At 33.6% G+C, this 24,508-nt stretch overlaps 1 protein-coding gene across 12 annotated transcripts in view; it reads right to left on the bottom strand.

The window, feature by feature from the left end:
* LOC128988713 (calcium/calmodulin-dependent protein kinase type II alpha chain) overlaps nt 1-24,508 on the bottom strand; it is a 194,549-nt gene that overhangs the window by 97,992 nt on the left and 72,049 nt on the right. The window lies entirely within an intron of this gene.

The following is a 24,508-nucleotide window of genomic DNA, read 5'->3' as shown; positions in this document are numbered from 1 at the left end:
AGTTGGATTATATTTTATTAAGGTAACCAGCTAGCTTCATCGTTACTTATTCATTTGCTTAGAGACGATCTTAAAGAACCATAAACGGACTTGATCGGAGTCCCGTTGACCTAGATAAGATCAAAGTAAAATGAAAATATAACATGGTAAAAATAATGTGCAAACACTATATTTTGAAAAACAACTCTTAAAGAGGGCGTAAAAAATACAGCCAACATGGATTATTGGTACATGTTAAAGAACGTTATGAGATATTTACATCTAACTTCTGAGTTTAACCGTTAGGTATGTTGAGCCTAATTCAAAACGAATCTTATACTTCGAAAATCAGTCTCCCGTCGAAAGCTTTTAACTTAAATATGAACCTTCATCTTTCAAACAATTTAAAAGATGAGTGCCTATAATTTAATAACAATCGTTTTCCCCTTTGTTAAAATCGAATGAAGATGTCAAAACTAAGACAAGTATCAGAGAGTGAAAATGAATGACTCTTAAACAATTAAAATACAGTTTCGCAAACGACTAAGAAGTTTTTTAAGGCAAAGTCTAACGATAATTTGAAGACATTTTACACAATGAACTAGGTTTGACTGGGCGATTGTATTTATGAACCTGCGGCAGACGAAGAAGTTGCCGCTTATTTGATAAACCTCCCCCTCAAATGAATCGCCCCATTTACAGCGAACCGTTCTTTATCTTGCCAAGCCACAAATTCAATAATTGAACCGACCCCTCTGGTTTAATATCTTTATCTTGGATGTCGGCCATGTTATATTTACGATCCTTTACTCTACTCCTTAAATTATAACCAACATATTATATGTATAAAATTGGCATTTACTATAACAAATTGTAATACAATGAATAATTGAATAAAGAAACTTGTTCTTACATCAACCAATAGTTGCACCATAGATTAAACATACTCCCTTAGGATGTATGTAAACATACTAAGAAGGAAGTATGTTTAATCTATGGTTGCACATACTGTACTTAGCTGTGATCCCGTCCTACGCAGGGCGAGACGGGGATCAGAACAGCTGTTGGTTTACATAACAAGTTTACATTTTCAAGAGCTACAAACAAAAATAGTGATCACCTTTTTGGCGAAAAAGTAATTACTTTTATGGGTTCAAATTTATCCCATTATTTTACGTTGAGACTTGAAAGTCATCCGAGCAGGTTTATTATACTGCGTATTTTAAGTCCGTAGTTTAAAACTAAGAAAATAATGAATATACATTCTATCAAAATACAGGAGATGCAGTTTACAGCTTAACTATTGCTATTATATTACCCATGTCACTTTGATTGCATAGGAGCAAGTAATTAATGCAAGTAGCACATCAACAATGTGGATTAATTACATGGTTTAGTCAGGTCGGACGGGTCATCTATGTGTATAAGCTAAGACAATATAGACGCAAGATTATGTGACAAACTTGAGAACAAGAAATTAAGCGCACTATTAACAATCAAATCAACGCAATTAAGTGACGATATTCAACCAAACGTAGGCCTATAACACCGAGTAATGAGTTTGGATTGAAATTTTCAAGTTTTATATACTCTGTAAAACAGAGTACGAGAAATTAGTTTAGTGTGGAATACAAGAGTTCACACTCTTTCAGAGAAACAAAGAAGATAAAGGAACTTTTACATACGTTTTTTGGATCACATATATGCCAGTAAGCTCTTTACAAAAACACCCACATCATTTGAACACTACTTCCTGCACATCCTGTAATGAAGCTATAAAATTCAAGCAGCAACTCACACACTGCTCAGATGTTTGCCAGGTCGAGTACCAGAGAAGCGTAGGAGCAAAGCGTGGGTCTTTAGTTCGCTCAAGACCTAAGAACGTTCTGTCAAAAGCACGCGTCGAGCTGGAATTACATTTTGAACTTTCTTTATAAAAGCCATCACTCATACAATTGGTCAAGACCACGACACATAGATATCAACGTTAACTTGACACAGTTTTACTAAATAGTAAATTAAAATAGGATTTTAAGACATTTTTTAGTTTACGCTCAATTAAAGTACAAATTCAAACTGTTTAGTAAATAATTGGAGAAAAGGATTTAATAGCTAACAACATGGTCAAGGCTATTTTTGGTTAGTAGTTCTCACAAAGAAAGAAGGTTCAAATATATTTTGTAGAACCTTGTACAACCTGTGTAGAATCAACATCAGAAACAAGATGGCATACGGGAATGACTTTTTAAAATCCTTATTCAGATTGGTTTACCTAGTTTTTTTTTTATGAACAATTGAAACTGAAAAATTAATTACAAAAAACTGTGTTTGAGGAAAAAATACTCACCAACCAAGACCGTTAATGGAAGGCGGTGGAAATTAACTTAGCCTGGAAATTCCGTCTTATAAATTTTTGGTTCCTTCTCTAAGTTTCACGAACGAAAACTCTAGATCAAGTTGTTCAATTCAAATCGTAACTTGAACTGTAGGATTATGAAACCAATTAATGATTTTACGCCAGTTTTATGTCATCAATTACGCTGAGGAATTAATTTTTTTAATTGTATATGTGACAAGATTTAACAGATATTGTTGGCAACTATATTTGACAGCATTGTCTCCTAAATTTTACCAAACACTCGGATTTTGATTACAGTTAACTAATTTGATATTAAACCTATTCTACTTTTAAGAAATAGAAGTATTTTTGGAATATTAACATTCAGTGGGAATAAACAGTGTTCAAAGACAATGTTCATAATCTGTGCTACATAAACATTTGCTCGCAGTTGGTGAACACCTACTGCACAATGAATACCAATTTACTCGACTGTCAAAAACATATATCCCACTCAGTCCCTTATAATTGAACTACTTAATATACTTCCTGCATCGAAATGTGTGATTAGTATGCACGACATCTATTGATTGAAATTTAACACACAATTTGCAGCATAGGGAAATGTGCAGATCAGCATTGATTAGAACAACATTGCTGTTGAGGTCATTTGTCTGGATTATAATATATAGATAGATGGTGGTCTTCAGTATACAAATGTATCGAATGGAATACAAGAATTGGGGATATAGGTGTTTATAAATTAAACAAAACAGGGCCTAGTAAACTACTTTGAGGAGCCCCTACTTGTTTACAAGGAATCTATGAAGTAGTTACCAATTTCAGTAAAAACTGGCTGCAAAAATTGGTTACACGAATATCGTAAACAAAAAATATTGCCAAGAGTTTGATAAAATCCACCATTTCCCACTGATAAAAATGGACTGGAACAAACAGGAATTCGTTTAATAAAAGTTACTCCTCAATAAACCGTTAACCAATAAAACAGACAGTGGGATTTAGTTAAATATCCTGGTAACCAACTCAACTTCAAAACTTTAGTAAATTGTTAACAAAAAACTTTATTCCAACAGAAGACAACTCCTTTTATTTAATTGATTAGTTCGTTTTACTTCGGATTATTTATGTTTCGAAATAAACCACAAACAGATAAGTTTCGAGTGCATTTGTTTGGAAGCCTCTTTTTATAGCATCGACGGTTTATAATCCATTTTGACGGTTCTCGTCGTTTATGGTAACTCGCACGTATTATGTTGATCGTTCGTGTTAAGTGTCCTTCATTTTAAGGTTCTCAACTAATATTATATTCATATTTAATAACACCTCTTGAAGCAGATGTTGTTTGAACAATTAGTATTCAATGACCACATTTTTTCAATGAACGTACCTTCTAAAGTTAAAATTAATTTCTACAGCAATTTTGTGTGGTTTCCGCACACAATGATTTGAAATATCTGTGGAGCTGCTTTTACTCAGCTTCATACGCCAAGATTAGTTAGGCAAGCGTATAATGCGTTCGGAACAAATTTATGAAGGTATCTCTTATCAAGTTCAAACCCCACTGAGCACCAAAACGAACACTTTGTCTCCAAATAAAAGGGATGACTTGGGTAAATTCTACTAGGTACTGTACTTAAAAAAGTAGACAATAATTAACTGTCCTCTTCGTTACAATTTTGTAAGAAATGAAGATTATTGACTACAAAACCAAAAAACATTTATTTTTTCTGAGTTTTTCATTTGATATAGTTAGTTTTGCACAATAGATTATTTTCAGTACAAACTACTTTGGTTAGGCGTACACATGAAGGTACGCCTAACCAAAGTATGGACAGTGTAGTTAGTAATAAATGGAAGATTCTATATTTGCTAAACTATTACTGATTCACTAAAATAATTTATGACACGATACAAAATTTAAAACGACATTATACTATGGGCTCAATATGATACTTCAATTTTGTAGCGTCAATGTTGTTTTTGAAACGAAACAATACGAATTTAGTTAATCAGTAGGAATTATTTATTTTTTATAGGCAGGGCAGTTATGAGATGCGTGTTGGTCACGGGGGGGGACTAGGTTGGAGAGGGAGGGGTGGAGAGTTGTAGTGGGGGATGCGACAACCCACTACACACTGTCGCAACACATAAACCATTAGTCACTACACACTATTAATTGATATTCTGCAATTAACACACAAATACCATTTTGTGTACAATATTACACAAAGGTCGTATTTTAGTTATTTAATTCAAACAAACATATAATATTCTAAAACAGTAAATTTGGCAGAAATTATTTCACTCGATTAAAGTTTTGGTTGGATTTTGTTTAACATACCAGGGTTGAGTTTTCATAATTTTAAATTCCCTATTGTCGCCTATTCAAAAAATATTTAATTTGAAATCCAGAAATTTATTTAACATAACTTAACATCTGTTTGTTATGGTCTAAAAAACATACACTTTGTACATGGATGAATCTTGCCTATCAAAAAGTATTTTTTTTACATCCACTACTTTCTCCGTATTTGTTTTTAAAATTTAAAATATAATCACCAAAAAAACACATTTTACATTGTAACACAATCGTATTAAATTAGTTATTAAGCTATAGATTTTGTTTCCCATTCAATACCCTTTGATAGGCGTAAAAATTAAACTGTTGTTAAAAATCTTTACGGTATTGCAGTGAAGGAAAATATGCATTGATCATTGTACCTAGTTTCATGTTTCAGTACATCAAGTTGATCTTTACTAAACAATTTATTAAAGATTTTTTTGTAAGAATATAAGGACGTAATACATTGCAAGTCATTAAATGACTTGATAGGCAACACGGCAACGTATAGACGTATAGACGTATGAGCACGTATAAATTGATGTGGCTAGGAAGGAAACACGCCACCACGTTTAACTTCTCTCTTTTGGCTCGACCGATCCATCTTTGTGACAAATAGCCATTGGCAAGAAGGCTCCTGAAATAAATTGAAACGCGAATATCAGCAGACTTTAAACATCGGTTCTCGTAATCTTGATGGCAGGTAACAAAATCAGAAGATGAAAATCTCTCCGTGGCCGTCAACTTAGTTAACAATGACAAATATGTACTTTTCAAATAAATTTATCTGGTAGATTGATCAAAACCCCTTGAATGGCTTTTTAACGGTCAATGGCTCGATCCTGAGAAAAGTTAGTTGCTTTTGGAGCCTAGATATGCTAACTCATAAAACAATTAAAATACTATAAAGACAATTTCTAATCTTCCAGTGGACTTGATATTTAAATTACACTCACTTAGGTGTTAAAAAAATTTTTGAAATAGTAAATATTCAGAGGCTGTTTGGAATTAACCAAATTAAGATTGCTTTTATGGCGGGCAACCCCAAGATGGCCGTTGGCTTCCATGGACTCCGTTGGAAAACAATTCAAAGCTACAAATTCCCTGGCTGAAGAGGACTAAGTCCTAAAACAGCCTCAGTCCAGTAGGGTTTCAGCTCTCTGGATTGGAACATCACGAAGAAGGAGAATAAGAAGCTACAAAGAATATTTTTAATCTCACAGTATCCTCAGATATATAAATTATAATCACTTTGGTGTTTCAAAAATACTTTTAGATGATAATAAACTCTTCAGAAGCTGTTTGAAATTTTCCAATATGGCTGATAGCCTCCAAGGACTCTTAACGACTCAAAATTGGGCCTAGCTGTGCTTGATCATTTGGCTTTTAATAAATGGTTGTAACCTAAGAAGCAGCTGTTCTTAAATGAAAAAACTAACATCGCACCTCACTCCATTCTACACTCACCCTTCATTCCTATTTGAATTCAAATGCACCAAGTGAGTTTCAATTTTGATTGGTAAAATTAAGTATTGTAAGAGAAAATATATAAAGGATCCCCTTTCCAAAGATACTTAGCTTAGTCTACAGCTAAAGAAGTATTAAAACCTACTGGTAATCTTAATTCAATAAATTGATGAGTAGTGAAATAGACACCTGGACCTCCAATAAAAAAGACCCTAGCAACACGCGTATTATTAGCAATATAAGATTTAGTGTAGATTTTCAGTTTAAATAAATTTTAATATTTCATTTTTTCATTCATTAAAAAATAGTACTGTTAAATGTATACAGACTAAAATAATACATCAGCGATTGCTGTAAATTTGTTTTAACATACCACGCAGGGAGGAAATGTAAACAATAGTGCTTAGCAAGAGTTTTGATGCGGTTTGCGTGAAGGCACAGGATATAAAAACAGTTTCTACAGCGCTTAGTCAGGGTTCTGCGATGTATTGCCAAACTTTCGCCGGTTTTAACCAATTTGCGAACGCAACGATCTACAGCACCTGAACCGCTCTTCAGTCTTCAGTGGAAGAAAAATTACATACATTCAACTTTATTATTAAAATTATTGTAACTATCAAAAACTCCCAAAAATTTGAGAAAGCAGCTGTTAAAATTTATATTATATTTTGGTGTAAGCTATAACAGTTTTTCTAAATGATTTCAATCATTGGAAGGTATTTATAACATGAAACTTAAAAGGTTACAATCGTGATTGCAAATTGTGTGAAAGATTTATTTCTTTGAGTTGTAATAGATACATACAAAGTAAGACAGAATTTGTTCAATCAATTCCAAGAAAAAATATTTTAATATCTTACGGATAACATTATTGAGTGGATAATGGAGTAATACTTACTTACTTGTAATACTTGTCGTCTTCGTCGTTGACCAATGAAAATTGGATAGACTGCGTCAGAAGTGTGTTGAGGCTTTTTACTGCTCAAATAGAGACCCATCTTGTAACTCTTGAAGAGAGTAGAGCGGCCTTTTCACCAAGCAATCCTTCAGTCGTTTCTTAAAAGCCTTCGGGTTCAGGTTCTTCACCTCATCCGGTAGAGCATTAAAAATCTTCAGGGCTGACTGAGGATACGCTCGCTGTGTCATACCAAGACGACATCGGGGTATGTCCAAATCACCAGCTCTGAGGGGAACCGTGGTCATGGTGACTCCCTCTTTTTCTAAAGTCTTCGAGGTTTACTCTTAGCATTGTTAAGATGCTGTAGATGTACTGACTGAAGACGGTGAGGATCTTCAAGTCAATAAATAACGGCCTACAGTGGTCCAAATGGCCAGAATTGGACACAATCCTAACTGCCCTCTTCTGAAGAAGTAGTAGGTCCTGAGTATCTGTAGAATGTCCCCAGACCACAATCCCATACACAAGGTGGCTGTGAAAGAGCGCGTGGTAGACAGTTACCAAATGTAACTTAGTCAACACAGATTTGAGCTCTCTGAGAAGATGACACACTCTAGACAGCTTGACACATACCTGAGATGAGTAGAAAGTAGAAAACGTTCAAATAGGCGTTGGAATAAATCCATAAATAATAATACTAAAATACGTTAAATAGCTTCTTAATCAGCATAAATACGTGTAATTGATTTTACAGAGGGTAAATAAAAATATGTCTTATAACACTTGAAAGATATATTTACACTTATACTTTTATAACAAGACGTAAAATATATATACGATGGCAATGGTGATCGATTTCGATTGGACACTCTAATTATCATCAGACCCAATAGGCGAATGGCCTAGCGAATGGTTTATATATATTTACCATCTTGATAAAACAGTGTAAATATATTTTAAATGTTTTTACACAGTAAGTGTAGGGTGGTATAAATTTATGTCTCTAGTTTTATTGGACTTATTTTTATTTACTCTCCGAAAAATTCATTGTATAATGTGGGAAGTTGACCCATGTAAGGTGTTGTTTAATGTTCCAAATACAACAGAAACAACACTAGAATAAGCATTTGGTTCAGATAAGTAGCGACTATTACACATAAGCCGGGTAAACCCTAGTACAAGAGCCTGCACCGCACAACACTCGCCTATGTACAGCATTGCTGTATAGTGCAACACTTATGATTTAGAATCATTATTGTAATTATATTACTTGAAAACCCCAAGCGCAACAAAGTACACGGGTAAATATATACAGATTTGAAATATAACTTAAAGAGTTTTTTCTTATAGGCCTATAGTACAGAAATCATTCAAGTAATAACACCACTATCCTCCGACTCCTAGTGATTAGGTTAGCATTTCATAATAATTGCGTTCCGAATTCAAAAGAGACAAACCAATTTCAAACTGTATAAAAATTTTATTTATTTAAATGCTAGTTATGCATCTTTTAGTAGTTTCAGAAAAACGATCGTTATCGTAAAATGCGTCTATAAAAAAAAATAGAGGTTAGCACCAATTTACTTTTATTTTTGCACAAGTCAATCTTAACGAGTGGATTTGTCACCCCCCCCCCCCCCAAACATCTCGTAGGAATTTTATTAAGAAGGCGACGTTATTTGGTTCAACTCCTATGGTGGAAACGAATGGCAACATTCCCAATGGCAATTTAGTGTATAATATAAAATCATGACCTGTGTAGCTTTGTTAAACAGGGTAGCTAGTTTCGGATTCGAAGCTATTGTTTTCTCTCAGTATCGCACCATCAGATTGTTCTGTAAGCATTACACTACTATTTAAGTGTATATACAAATTATAAAATGTCATGAATGATTGTGTTGTTGGTAGTCGACATATCAACTCGTACAATGTCGCCGCGCGGCCAGACTTGATGACTGATGATATCAATCTCACAGTGGAAACCATTACGGCTGGACCCGTTCCAAACAGGGCTGCATATTCCCTACTATATTTTCTAGAGTATCTTATCTTGTATCATAAATCAGATCGAACCCCTTCATACAAAATGCTTAAAGATAAAGTATACGCAACGACTAAAAATTTATACATTCGTAGCGTTGGCTATTTATTATTTTTAATGCATGGAAATCATAATGATTTAAAAGTATTAAGGTATAATAAGGATAGCTGGGTAGTTGTCAGCTGTGTTTTTATAGTGTTCGCCCGGAAATCATATGGTCGCCGGTTCGATCCTGAGAAAAGTAAGAAGCTTTTTAGTTCGAATCTGGGCGTAGCTGCCCTTGATTGGACTTTCAATAATCTATCCTGACTTTTGACTGAAACCTAAGATGTTAGTCAGTAACAAATCTGTAGATCATATCACACAATTCTACATCCTTCAGTCATATTTGTGTTAAAATTAGCACCTAGTTAGCGTCCCCATCCCAATGATGATAATAATTGATAAAATTGATTTTTTTTTCAAAATGAAAATTATTTGAAAATTACTATTGGGAATTGCAAACATACACCGAGAAAAATATTAGCACTAGGCTAAATCGGGCAATTAGGAAACTGATTAGCACCAAAAGAGAGTAAATTAAGAGGTCTAACGCTTTTCCCTCACTCTAAATAAAAACTATTAAAAAAATGATGTCAAAGCGATACTTGGGAAACGATTATTTACTTTGCATTAACTAAAAAAAATGCTACTTTCTACATGTAGTGATGAAAAAGTATTTTTGAAAGCCGAGAAAACCTATCGTTCCACTGTCACTCCATCTTCCCTTGACAGTATATATTTCTGTCGAACATTGTTCGTTGCTGAGTAATTGAATACCCAAGTGTCAACATCCAGCCATCTTGGAATTATCATATTGGATCTTATAAACTCTTTAGATTAAAAGATCGATTAACTTATACAAATTTAATTCGATTATTTTGGTTATAAAAATGTAGTTTACAATGCGTGATTGCAGGAACAAAAAGCAATTTTAAATAGGTAGACTACCTTAAAAAATAGCTAGGCCTAATAATTTAAAATGTGTATTTTGTTATTGAAACTATACAATATAAAATTAATAGTAAAGTCGAATGTTATACAATGGCACATTGAAATATTTAAGCCAATTTCGAATGCACTACAGCAACGAACGATCAAGTAAGCCCATTGAAGCGTGGCAAATGTTATATATTGAATCAAATACGATTTTGTCGTACGCAGTAAGAATTTCTCCGGTGAGTGATTCTTCTGTCGCAAGCTTTGGTTGAACGCATAGATGTCGACATAAGACTGGTGGGATGTGTTAGCATTACCCCGGTTTTCGAGGGTGATAAAATTGCAATAATACAAAAACCCCGAAAACCGAGTGGCTTTGAAATTATGTATAATATGATATGTTTATATTTGATGTTTCCAATTTGAACTGGTGATTCTCTGGTTTATGGACACCCTGAATTTAAAAAACATAAAACTATTTTTACGTTATTGTTTATCGATTTAGTGGGAAATAATTTTATTTAATCTTTGTAGGACCAACGGTTTGTCTGAAATAACTTTTAGACACCTTATGTGAATCTCCCTCTATATTTAAACTGAAAGCAGTTGAAAAATAAATTATCTAAGCACTTAAACAATACTTAGACTGTTTTGACTAGTAGAGTTAGTGAACTGCCTTCCTCTCCCAAATTAAACCTTGTATCAACTCCTGGTTCACGTTAAACTATAGGGTAAAGTGAAAAGGAGTATTTTGGACGTAGCCCTTAAGCGCGTGGATGCGTTAACAAAGTAATTCAGACCATTACCTCGCCCTTCTCCAGCGGAAATAGCCCTGCGGCCAGAAATAACATTCCCTGTTCAAAGGCTAGAACCTTTATAGGTATTAAATAGTTCTAGCACACTTTATACGGAAGCGAAATTGAAATTGCAGTTTACGTTGTAATGAGGTAGCAAAAATTTATTCAAAAATAAAAAATGTGTTTTTGATATCACAAAAAAACATGTTAACACCAAAAACAATTTCTTGGTTGCAAATTAAGCTGTAGTAATATGCAGCGTGTTATCTTTGTTATTATGTAAGTCACATACAAACACAATTCAGTGTTTCGAGTAGTGAAAGAGGAAATAGCATCTGTGCAAAATAACGTGTTTTCAGTTCGTTTGTACAGACTAAATAACCCAAAATTATAATGTCAGACGAAAAAACTGTGGCAGTGATTAACGTAACGAAATTTAAAAGAAAATTTTAACTGAAAAAATCATCATTACTTAAGTTCTTGGAAAGAATCGTATGACTCAAAGAAAGATCTCACAAATATTAACCATGTGTCTATAAATTGTACTAGTTTAAATTTCAACATACGTGACGCGAAAGAGACGTTCATAAAAAAAAGTTTGTTTTTTTGAGTTTAAAAACAAAAAATGATAATGGGTAACGACTACATGAACACAGTATGAATGATGTTTTGAACATTGTTTAGCGTTAGTACAAAGAATTTTCCATTTTAAGTTCAGTTATTTGTTTTAGAATTTCAATCACAAAGCGTAATGTAAATTGGATTGACGAGCCAATTAAAACCTAAAAAGCAGTCGAGTCAGTCAGTACTCAGATGATATGCATCTTTGACTTTGGCTAAATCATTTTACACTATTAATTTATATAAATCTGTTCACAATTTTATGTCTTAAAATATTTGTGCAGAAAAAAACTGATTGTAAAATTTAAGTTACATAATTACAAAAGCTTTTTTAAAACACTAAGAATGATGTTCTTACTACATAGCAAAAGATGCGATTTGTTTTGGAATCATTCAGATTTGATAGTGAAAACAATACAGTACAGGCAAATTGTTAATTACTCAAATCGAAATTGTTTTTAGTTTTTGATATAATTTTTAAAATAGGATTGTATCTATCACAGCGAAGTTAAAATATTGAATTTATAATGAAAAAGTGTAAGTTTCCTTACCGGAAATAACTGTCATTATATCTAAATTAGTATTGACGTATCCATGACATCTACCTGTTGTTATAAACCCCGTATTGGTTTATCAAGAGACTGCGGAGGTTTAACCCTAAATTTTTTTGAATGAGTTCAGTTTAAGCAAAATTGGTTTATGTCACAATCGTTTATAAAACAAGGTAGGTATTATTAATTAATATAAAAGGGTTGAAACCCCAAGACTGAACGCTTAGGGCATCCTCAAAACATTACATGTCTAGTTAGTTGTTTGAAGATTAATTTGTAAATAGCGCACTTTAGTGGAAGATGATGATTTATCTATAGAGTGTAACATGAATTAAAATTCTTTGTTTAGCTCTAAGACCAAGACCCGCTAACTCTTATACAAATGCTCATTGATTGAATGTCTAATGGTCTGAGATAGTAAGGTCCACGTCCTAAATGAGCTTCACAAACACTCTATCCAGCTCTTCTTCAGATTAACCTCGCATTTTTTTAATTATTATTTGAGTTCACTTACAACTCGGAAATCCGACTAGTTTATTATGAAGGCACTTTAGACGTCTGGTTTCTGTACAAGCAAATATATTTGTATATGAAAATAATGAGCTAGCAGCGTTTTAGCGAATTTCCATGAATAAGCTATTACCGTAGGTCTCGTGGTGAGATCTAGACCCGGGACCAACACAATTTTTATTTTTTATGTCCCCAGAGGCCAAAAAACCATCCGTCCACAATTATATATATATATATATATTACGGGGTAAACAATTTGTAGAGCTTAAAGTTAAACGCCAAAAAGTTAATGATAACATTCTTTTAAAACTGTAAAGTTAAAATGCTCGAGATTTACTTATAGAAAATAAATCAAATGTTGTAGTTTCTTGTTTCATTCAATTGGTCATGTCGGGTGTGCTAAGTCCCAGCTGCAGTAGTTGAGGTAGGGTTCAAGTTTACTACCTGTAAAGTACGGTTGGGTTCTATCTTCTATCGGCTAGACTTGCATGATCACCATGCTGAATATTGATCAGCTTCCAAACATACTTTGTAAAATATATAATAATGCAAAAACACTCTTTGAAAATATGTTAAAACCCCCGTGCTGTAAATTAACCTTCGGTATTATTAGCATAGTCTGAGTAGCCAAATGCTCACCTTAAAATCGTTGGTTCGTTGGTATGATTTCAAGCAAAATTATTATTGGACACAGATTATTTTTTTCATTGGAAAATCAATTAATGATGCTATACTGTATAACGAAAAGGTCGGTGTTAAACAGTTTTGTATAGGTGTAGACAGATCCCTTTCAAAACGTAAAAAAATATAAATAGCGTAGATTAACAAAAAACCCCACTTGTTTGCCCTAATTATTAGCGAACCTCCCATGTAAGTGATACGCTATTATTTATCTACTTCTCTTGTTTATGAAAAATAAGGGTTTAGGTTAATATATATTGAAAACTATAACCAATATTTATTACTACATTTACTTTAACAAATTCCGCTGATTAAGATAAAATCTTAAGTAAAACAAACAAGTGTAAACATACACGTTTTATAATGCAGTTAGATGTTCAGTTGAGAGATCTTGTCCAACTATTTTACAGCAAAAAATATGAAAAACCTATTATATATGTATACAACCTACCTTCACTGAATAACTTTGAGCGAATTTCCCTATAGGGAAGTAGCTATTACCGTAGGTGGCACGGTAAGACCGAGGCCCGGGACCGATTTACTTTTTCATTTTGATGTCCCCAGAAGCTAAAAACACAATTCGTTCAAATTTTTATATATGTATATGTCCGTGAACGCGATAACTCGAGTAATTTTTGTTCGATTTTGATGTAATTTGGTTTAAAGGTGTAAGGCGGGATTCGCGAACCAGCATGATCGGACCATGGGGAACGGGGTTTTACGGAGGGTTTTATGGGGCAGAAATTGGGTTTTCTCATTTTTGACCCTCAAACACAAAATTTCCCAATTTATCTTTAGACCTTATTAAAGAGCTTATAAAACCAATAATTTAGTATATCAAAATGTTTTTGTACTGTTATTGGTGACGGAGAAAATTCAAAAAATTTTAAATTTAAAATTCCCACGTTATTCTTATAGAGAATATTGTAAAATGTTGTAGTTTGCTTGTTTATGGATATATTTTTACCAAACTTGGCAAATTTATTTACTTTATACTAAACTATTAATATTTTACTAATACAAACTTTATTAGTTTCAGTTTCCTTGTAGCAGCAAACCTAGGTACTCGTTAAACCTAATGTTATTTGAATAAATTGAATTGAAAATCATTCAGAGAAATGGAAAATCGCTTAGTCGGCAGGTTTGCTGCGGTGGGGGTATTTGTTTTAATGGTTGTTTTATGTACATTTAACCGTTATTAGTTTCCTCATCGTTTATTAGGTTAGCAGGATGGGGGCACGTTAACGTTATAGCGTGTCTTGTAGTGATTACGATTAGTCATTATGTGAGTGCTTCACCGACGACGACGTCGCACGAGTGGACGACCTTTCCCTCTCAATGTCAAACATTTTATAGTCGACTTCTAATCTCTTTAGGATGTACAATTGTAACATCTCGTACGAGCACGATAGAATTCCTATTGCTTTTTGACCTACAGTCTGTGTGTGATAATTGTGTAATACAGAGAGTGTTTTAAAGTACAATATTCAAACATTGTAGAGAACAGGGAGCTGTTTAGTACTGTAATAAATAGTAAATGCAATTAATGCAAAAATATGAAAGTACATGTCAATAACAATAGAAGTTTCCGACATAAACACGATGTAAACAGTCTAAGGAGTTCAAGTGGGTTTATTTTAGACCTTCTCAGTGCAAGTCTACTTCAGAAATAGATTATGAATACCAAACTGGTATTCTTGTAATCTTAGTTTGTACAGGGCGCAAGATAAAGGGGGTTTCAACTAATTCTTACTGTGAATTATCTATCTATGGGATCTATCTATATCTATAGGACGAAGGCCAACAGCTTTAACAGGCCATGTCGTTTCCTAGAAGGGCATTGATTTTCTAAGACTGCCTGTGTAAAAGTTGAAGGGGATTTTAACCAATTCTAATATTGCATTATCCATTAATAGGACGAAGACCAACAACTTAAACAAGCCATTACGTCCCCCATATGAAAGGCATTGATTTCCTAGGACTGACAGTGTGTTTATATGTTTTACTTTTAAATCCTCGATAAATTAAATATAATGTTTTATGACATGGCATATTCATTTTAACACTTTTCAATCATTTTGATTTATCAATATTTCAAGTAAACAGTATGGGTTTGTTGCTATCCGAAGTCCGCCGTCTTCTCATTCAGTGTTCGAGTGGCGGGTCCGGTTATAATTTAGAGGTAGTTTGCGCCGGCTTTCCCTAAGTTAAGTTTTCATATAACACACCATTGGCTTAAACATTGGGTCCGTTTCCCAGTGTCATATATTCATAGTTGCCAGCAGACAATCTCAAACTTGTATGGGGAGTTATTGTATAGATCTAATTCAAGAGCTATATTCAAGAGCTATATACCTATTTTTATGAAGCTTAACAAGTAGATAATTACAACAATAAAGTACCCATTTCTAAAGAATAGAGAGTAGAGAAAGAGTGTTACAGACTACAACCGACCCTACTATTAACCATTTACCGCAATTTTCTTGGACATACAAAGCAGATATGGTTTATTTATGAAAACACAATTCCTTGAAGACTTCAAGTTGTCACAACATGGAAGACAACAGGAATCCATATTAGTAGCTATTTACCGATGTTGCCATGGCAATGAGGACCGTCGGTAACCTCCCGGGAACACATGTGGACACTTGTATTTACCAGAGAGGTCAACATGTTATATAGCAAAGGATTATCGAGTGACGTCACATCTCTGGGGAGACCACGACTCGTGTAATGAACCTAACAGCTCAACACTCAACTCAGCTCTGCTCACAACACATGTGGACACTTGTATTTACCAGAGAGGTCAACATGTTATATAGCAAAGGATTATCGAGTGACGTCACATCTCTGGGGAGACCACGAGTCGTGTAATGAACCTAACAGCTCAACACTCAACTCAGCTCTCTTCACAACACATGTGGACACTTGTATTGACCAGAGAGGTCAACATGTTATATAGCAAAGGATTATCGAGTGACGTCACATCTCTGGGGAGACCACGAGTCGTGTAATGAACCTAACAGCTCAACACTCAACTCAGCTCTACTCACAACACATGTGGACACTTGTATTTACCAGAGAGGTCAACATGTTATATAGCAAAGGATTATCGAGTGACGTCACATCTCTGGGGAGACCACGAGTCGTGTAATGAACCTAACAGCTCAACACTCAACTCAGCTCTCTTCACAACACATGTGGACACTTGTATTGACCAGAGAGGTCAACATGTTATATACCAAAGGATTATCGAGTGACGTCACATCTCTGGGGAGACCACGAGTCGTGTAATGAACCTAACAGCTCAACACTCAACTCAGCTCTACTCACAACACATGTGGACACTTGTATTGACCAGAGAGGTCAACATGTTATATACCAAAGGATTATCGAGTGACGTCACATCTCTGGGGAGACCACGAGTCGTGTAATGAACCTAACAGCTCAACACTCAACTCAGCTAAGGCTTTCATCGCATATAATAAAATTTGAAATCACATGTTGACCTCTTAACAAGATATTTGGAGAAAAAGGTTATTTTTTCATTTCTATTATTATATTTTTAAACACTAAATTTTTTAGTTAAGGTACACTCTAACTCTACCATTCTGCCTTTAGATGTTTTGCAGTACACATATTGAAATTATTGAACCTATCAAGTTTGTTTGTGTTTAACTGTGGTCATAACAAAATGTTCATTGATTTTTAGATACTAGGAAAATTGAATTGTTTGATATTTATGTAATTTTTGCTCTTATCTTTTCAACACTTTATGCTAGAATGATTACGGAGGCCTAACGTAATTCTGCTTCGAAGGCAGAGCGCCATCTTCAGGGCTTCGTATGCACGAGTAACTTCTACGAAAATGTCGTACTTTAAATTATGTCCATTTTACGGAAGATGGTTAGATGTATTAATTATTTGGATGTGTAAAATATACAACATATAAATACACTTCAGCCTACCTAATGCACTGAAAATAATAAAACAGCCGGCAAACACGTATGAAAAAGCCACGTTTACATATCATTACTGTGAGCCTGGTTTGGATAAGACACAAATAGGGTAAACACTTGAAACAGAGAGTGCTATTGTTACGTGTAAATAATGCAATGAAATAAGCAAATAATTGTTGGAATATTTAGGAAAAATGTTAGCCGTTTAGTTTTAAAAACAGCTACCAGTAACTATAAGTTACAGGTCTCAGTGATACTGTAATTTGCAGAGGACGATTCATTACCTATCATAACAAAATTTTCGAGGTATTTCATTACAATATATTCCATGAGCATTTATGATGTTCCTACAATTAAATGCATTAAGTTACTCTTGCGGATATAGGCACTACTACAAAACACCCGGATTTTTCATGATGTTTTTTTTGGTGTGAATTTAACTTGGTGATTTTTAAGTAATGCAAACATATTTTAAAACATTATATGAATTAAAAATAAAATGTTTAAGTCCGAATTCAGAATAAGGAACTTACGTATTATACCAACAAACATAATTATAACCTAGGGGTGGTTAGTTTAGATTAGGTTAGGTTAGGTTAGGTTAGGTTAGGTTAGGCTAGGTTAGGTTAGGCTAGGTTAGGATAGACAGATTTTTTGTATTTAAAGTAATTAAAGTCTTATTTGGAAGTTGATTTAACAGTGTGGTCGGTATAAATAATGTTGCAAATACAAAATTATTGTTTAAAGCCATTATTTTATCTCATATCCTCTTCTCACAGTTACCTTTCACCTATAAAACGTCGGAGTTTTCAATACAACCTAAGTGACATTGACAACTGAACACCCGACCCGCTAAATGATGTGGGGAGGTTCGGAGTACAAATTATCGCCGAGTTTGCAGCAAGTACATTAGTTGCATGTTACGTTGATTGAAACACCGTGGCCGATACGGCGGGTCGGATTCGAACGGTGATTTGTCAATGGAGCCTAAATGGCTCGGTGGAGAAGGGCGCTCCTAACAAGACTCATCTGTCATCGGTCGACCTTTGGTAGTTAGGGGCATTCGTCAGAACCAGTTGTGAAATATCTCCACCATGTACCTTCGTACTCACAGTATAAATATGAGTAGTTTTACAAATAAATGAATTGCTTTTCAAATGAACTTAATTTAATTTGAAAGTATTAGCTTGATGTTTATGGAGGAAAAAATCATTTGAAATTGTAATGCTTTTCTTATGGGGAATAAGTAAACTGAAAAATATAACTTATTTATGTATGTTTACAGATGGTCAAATTTGAAAATAGTACATTTCGTACCTAGACCGAAAATTAGGTTTTGCTGGATTGAGATAGTTTTTAAAACGATCGAGAGCTACAAAACCATTCATGTCTGTGGTACGAATGCTATTTTTATTTTCTTCCGATTAAGCAAAAATTATAATAAAGTTTCTAAGCAGTGGTGTCAATAAAACAATTCTATTGCAATGCTATGGATACGGATTGTGCATTCATGTTTTAAGAAAGTAAGAGGGTAGCTGATTTTCCGGCCCTAGGGATGTAAAAACCTGCTCGGTCCCCAAATGACGATGCCAGCTGGCATGGTACTTAACTTAAAACGCAAAGATGGTTTTATCAATAACAGCTCGTACAGATTGGTACAGAATGGTTGCAAATAACAAGATCGTGATAATAAGTAATGTTAGAACTTATTTCTCAAATTAAATGTTAAGATTTTTCACAATTGAGTGCCTCAATGTCATTAACACACAAGATAGTTTTTTGCTCGTATCTTACGTACCCATACGTGATGTAACCGGAATACACAAGAAGGGAATGTTGAATGAGAAGAAATATTGTCACAAGTAAAAGTGAAAAGCAGTGTTGGCCGGGTGTGAGAGCAATTGTAAGGTAAGCTGCCTAAATCCCAACATATCACTCGTGGATGAATACCATAGGTCAGGTTAAACCCATCTACGATAGGATTTGGCACTTGAGAAAATACTGATAACAATATTCTGCTGTTGAATGCACAAATGTTTGTGTGTGTTCAACTCAGAACAATTGGCATACTCTAAATTGAGCAAATACTTCGGAGACAGGTCGTATGCGCATTTAAAGATATACAAAACTTCGATTTTGTCGTCACACAGATATACAGAATGATACAGACAATCTCAAACTTTTATAGGAAAAATATCTAATAACGGACACCGATTCTCGACTCAAGCTTCTTATAATTTGATGCCTTGGATTTGAAGTATCCTTAATCACAAGATTGTTTAGAGTTGCATTCATTTCTAAAGATTCGTCCTGAAACTAATTTTACATATTTACCCTAAAAACGTATTGTTCATGGGCTGTAAAAGGTATAAAGGAAGATACACGAAATATTTCAACACATTTCAAACTCGATATTTTTTAGTAAATTTGAAAATGCCTTATGAAAAACTACAACAAACTATCTTTTACTCTTGTAGACGTTTTAATTATTAATTTTCGTATTAAATACACAACTTTAAACTTGATAAGGTTTTCTTGGAAACAGATCTATAGATGAAGACTACACTTTTATATTGCAAACCCTAATTCGAAAAAAAATCATTGCATTAAGTGTTTGGTGAAAATGTTGCTCAATCACTTACTTGTACTGCAAAAAATTAAAAGTACAATGTTAAAAAGCCTACGTTTTCCAACATGTAGACCTATAGACATCGCGATGCGATCCGCGGATCTACAGCATTGTATACCCAGCACAATGCTTTGCACAGCTAGCTTTACCTCACTAAGCGGTATAAAGCTCAGTTAGGAACAATTAATTATTCCATCAAGCAGGTTGTCGCCAAGTTTGTTCGGGCAGAGCTATCAAAGGTAGCAGCACTCAATCTCGCTCAGCACAACTCTGATCAAACAGTGCCAACAGTGGTGACACTCTGACAGTTAATTTACTACAAGCTACAAGACAAACCACATTATCCCAAGTCCTTAGACGTAACGTGAATTCTTCACATTGCGTTAGTTTCTTTTGTGGCAATATCGCCTTCACATCCTAGGAGGCTAATTCTAGCACCGGAACTGTTTTACACATTACTTCAGACTAGTCCTGGAGGGTTGCGGCATTATCACATAGATAACACCCATTGGTGATTGGAAGGATTTGAAACCCGGACTTTGGGCTCCGAAGTCCCGCGCTCTAACACTAGACCAACTCGCTCCACCTCCTTTGGTGACGAGAGTTAAGGCATGTGCTATAACAAGTCTTTTGAGGTTTAACTAAAGCATAATCGATGTGTAAAGACTTAAAAATCGTTTTTTTTTTCAAACATTTGGGAAATTTTTTTTTTTTTAGTATTGATTAAGTAAAGGCTGAACCACACGTATCATATTTAATAAAAATCTACAGAATTTGCAACCATAAACCGTTTTAGTTAATTGTTCAATGTGATTTGTTTTGGTCGTGTGTTTGTTAACTTGAATCGTGCGAAGAACCAGTAAAGAGGATATAAAGTCAAATATTCTACAATACTAATACATGACCCATACTACAACTAAAATTAACTAAGTTAGCTCCTTCTCTAATAAATGTATAAAAATGTATTGAAAACGTTAATTACTTGCTTGAGCAGGAAAAGATCATTACAACTTCTGTTAATTAAATGTCTAATTAGCTTGTGCAGTAACTTTCAAAACCTTTTATTTCTACAAGTTCATTTGTCTTTTAATGTTTGTATTTAATTACAATAATATTCCATTAATTGAAATTGTAGCTGTAAAGTTTTGACACTAAGTGAAATAAATTGTGCATAAATGTAAGTAAAATAACATTTAAATGATCATTGCGTCAACGAAGGATTATCTGTAAATAAGAGCAGCTAATGATATTTGATCATTTCATTCCAATTAGGATCATTGCAGCCGATGGAGGCTTAAAATTTATTTTTTAATTAAAACTAGTTTAGAAAATATTCTAACACTAACGTAGTAGGTACATGTTAACTAATTGATCGATTTCACCTTTGCAGAAAAATCTAAGCTCACCCTACAATAAATTATTTGGGAAACTATTCCATACATCCAATTTTAAAATTATGTAGTCTTATACTTTACCTAGAAGTAATTGTTAAAGAAACATGTCAAATCAAACATCGAAATAGAATTCCATTGTATAAAGTGTACGACAATTAACCTATAATCACGTATTTAATATGATAAAAACGTTAGACTTAATGATAAGATTGAAAATTATTTTCTAATCAAAACATTTAAATGTATTGTATAATCGTATGAACTAAAAAAATCATGAATAATTTTCTTTTAATATAATTAATTTATTTAAACATTTTACTTGTACCATCAAGTGTGGGTTAGACCAGACCTGTTATATCGTAAAGTAGTACCCCAGTTAGGGGAAATTGTCTGCTCTAACCCGTTTTTACACTCCCTAGAGATGTCCTATATTTCAGCCTTGTTTTTAGTTCCAAGCGTATACGTAAATTGCCTTACGACATAAGTGAGGTAGTAACAAAGAATGCATACTGTTCTAAATTTGGTATATTTAATCTGTCATTTATTGAAGTAATCAGAATAATCTATTTTAAAACTACTTTGGGTTCGTTTTTTATAACAGGGAAATGCTCTAAGGATTGCCACATATAATAGAAGTTTAAGCTGACATAAAATTATTTTAGCATCTCAAACTAGCCAAAAGCTTTTAACAGTTTATATTGATATGAACTATATGAAGCTTACAGTATGCGCTTTATAATTACTCAATAGATTTATAAATACTCTCTCTTATCTAGACACATTTTAAAAGCTCTTGTATAAACTTACAAGTTAGTTTTTAGTAAAAAAAAAATAAAAAAAATAAAAAAAACTGCCTCTTGTCGCATAATAATTTCTTTGTTTATTCCCTAACTCTTTAACTAAATGCAAACACACACACAGCTTAAATCATAAGCATAATTTAATCCAGCTTTCGTAAACATAAATCAGTAATGTACAAAAACAACAATAAATTTCAGGTAACGTTACAGTACTGGTTTTAAGGCCTCAGCTTCAGTAAAACCATGCATTCATGTTCCTTACAAAAAATTACAAAAATAGTGTGCTAAATGGGGCATGTTTTGTTTTTGATATAAAAAGAGCTTATAAACTATATGAATGAATAAATTATAAGATAATGATTTATTTAATAAGTTTTACCAAGTCAGACACATTATTTCGTTATAAAAAATCAACTGTCCACTTTAAACTAGTTGCGTGGACAGGGGAAAACATAAAATTTGTAACTTTATATTAAAACACTCAGTCCAGCTTGAAAATTTGTTATTACCATGGATTAAGCCAAAATTAAATTACAATTTTACTAAGAATATAATGCCGCAGAATGTAAAAATCATTACTGAACTGAGCGCACCATCTTACATAAGATATAGCAAAACTTCAAGTACACACAACAATATTACATATAACCTAAACGGTATAAGAACACTCCTTAGGTTTTTACCAAGAGATTCTAAGAAAATATAGATACAAATAATGACTTAACGTTGTGCTATGGGTGCAACAATTGTGTCTATTTAATTACCGAGGACGGGGGAAGAATGAAACAATAACTACAATGGAAACACGAGATCATTAATAATTTCCAAGGCAATTAATAATCAGAGATGAGACTGGGACTCGCTTTCCGTTCTAACTACTGAACTACTCGACAAACGTGTTTATACACAAGTGTCAAACCTCTTACATTATTCCCTTCTATCTCCACTATAAAACAACACAAATTTAGGCACACCATTAATGGCAAAATTATACGCATATCAAGGATATTTTTGGTTTACAGGAAGTCCAAATTTGACTCTTTAAATAAAACTAATTATTTTACATTGATAATATTTTACTAAAAAGTAAACTTTTGTCATGGAGAACCAAATCAAAACTCTATAAAACTATAATACAGCCAATCAACGCTCTACGGACCTGAAACCTGGACATTAACGAATAACATCGAAAAGAAAAGAATTGTTTTTTTTTTATAAAATACTAAGAACTCTCTATGGTCCCATTAACAAAAATGGTGGGTGGGGAATCAGAACATACAAAGAATTAAGGGAAATCAATACAGACCCGGACATAATAGCCCAAATAAAAAGTAGGAGACTGAGATGGGCCATGTGAAAAGAAGAGAAGAAGATGCTAAGAATGGTGTCTGAAAATATCCCTCGGGGAAGACGACCACTAGGACGACCTCAGCTAAGATGGCAGGACCAGGTGCGAAGAGACATAGGGAAGCTAAGAGCAGAGACAGAATGGATGGAAGACAGAGATATTTGGAGACTTAGTGAGGCCAAAAACCTACTGAGGTTTGAGTGGCCACACAAATAAGGTAAGATATTTTACTATAATGCAACAAACCGTTTAAAAATCCTCAACGACGAAAGAGAACGATTCAGTGAAAAGTATCTTACTTGTAACATAGTACTTACTAAGAATTGGGATATTTGAAATCTAATAGATTTATTACCATTTATATTCTTTTCTGTGTTATGTTTTTCTATTTACTACTGCGACTCACTATGTTCCACATTTGCTGCACATTATACAAGATCATTCATCAATTGATCTAGAATTCCGTTGACGTGACGATATTTACTAATACTCTGTCTCAATCATCGGACGATGGTATTTACTATCACTCCGTCACAATCAGTGCTTGGACACGTTTACTATCTCTTCATTCAACAATTCGTAGCACAATTGATATTTTATATATTTCCAACAGACGTTGACCAGGTTAATTTAAACATTTTACAGGTAATAGATTACAGGTAATTTTACAGGTAATAGATTGATAATTGTTATAGGTGAACATGTTTTCGTTTTGTAGAATGCAATAAACTATGATAAACAAGATGGTGTGATAATTAAATAAATTTTGAAAACCATGGATAAAAATACTTAGCTTTATAAGAGTGTTTGGGTTTTAAAATTTGCATCCTTTTGTTCAAGATCATACGGACTAGTTTCCAATATTAATTCAAGTACACAGAAAAGCACTTGAAAGGATAAGTGTTTAATGAAAATTTAACTGTTTCCTATGACTAAAATCAAACAAATGAGTGACAAATATACATGATAATACATTACCAACTGGCATATTTGACGGATGCACTTACCTGTAAAAGACAAAAACACAAGTTAAACCCAATCAGTGTAACCAAATTAACAAAAATTCAAAATATTATTTATTTTAAGAATTTACTTCTCAATGTTTTAAATGCAATCGTAAACAATAAAGGTACGGTCGAAATCCACCCACAACAT

The sequence above is a fragment of the Macrosteles quadrilineatus genome, unplaced genomic scaffold (assembly GCF_028750875.1).
Source record: "Macrosteles quadrilineatus isolate MER2022 unplaced genomic scaffold, UCM_ALF_1.0 Scaffold_1__1_contigs__length_201487025, whole genome shotgun sequence".
NCBI lineage: Eukaryota > Metazoa > Arthropoda > Insecta > Hemiptera > Cicadellidae > Macrosteles > Macrosteles quadrilineatus.
The sequence above is the reverse complement of the archived record's forward strand: the minus strand, read 5'-3'. Positions and strand labels throughout refer to the sequence as shown.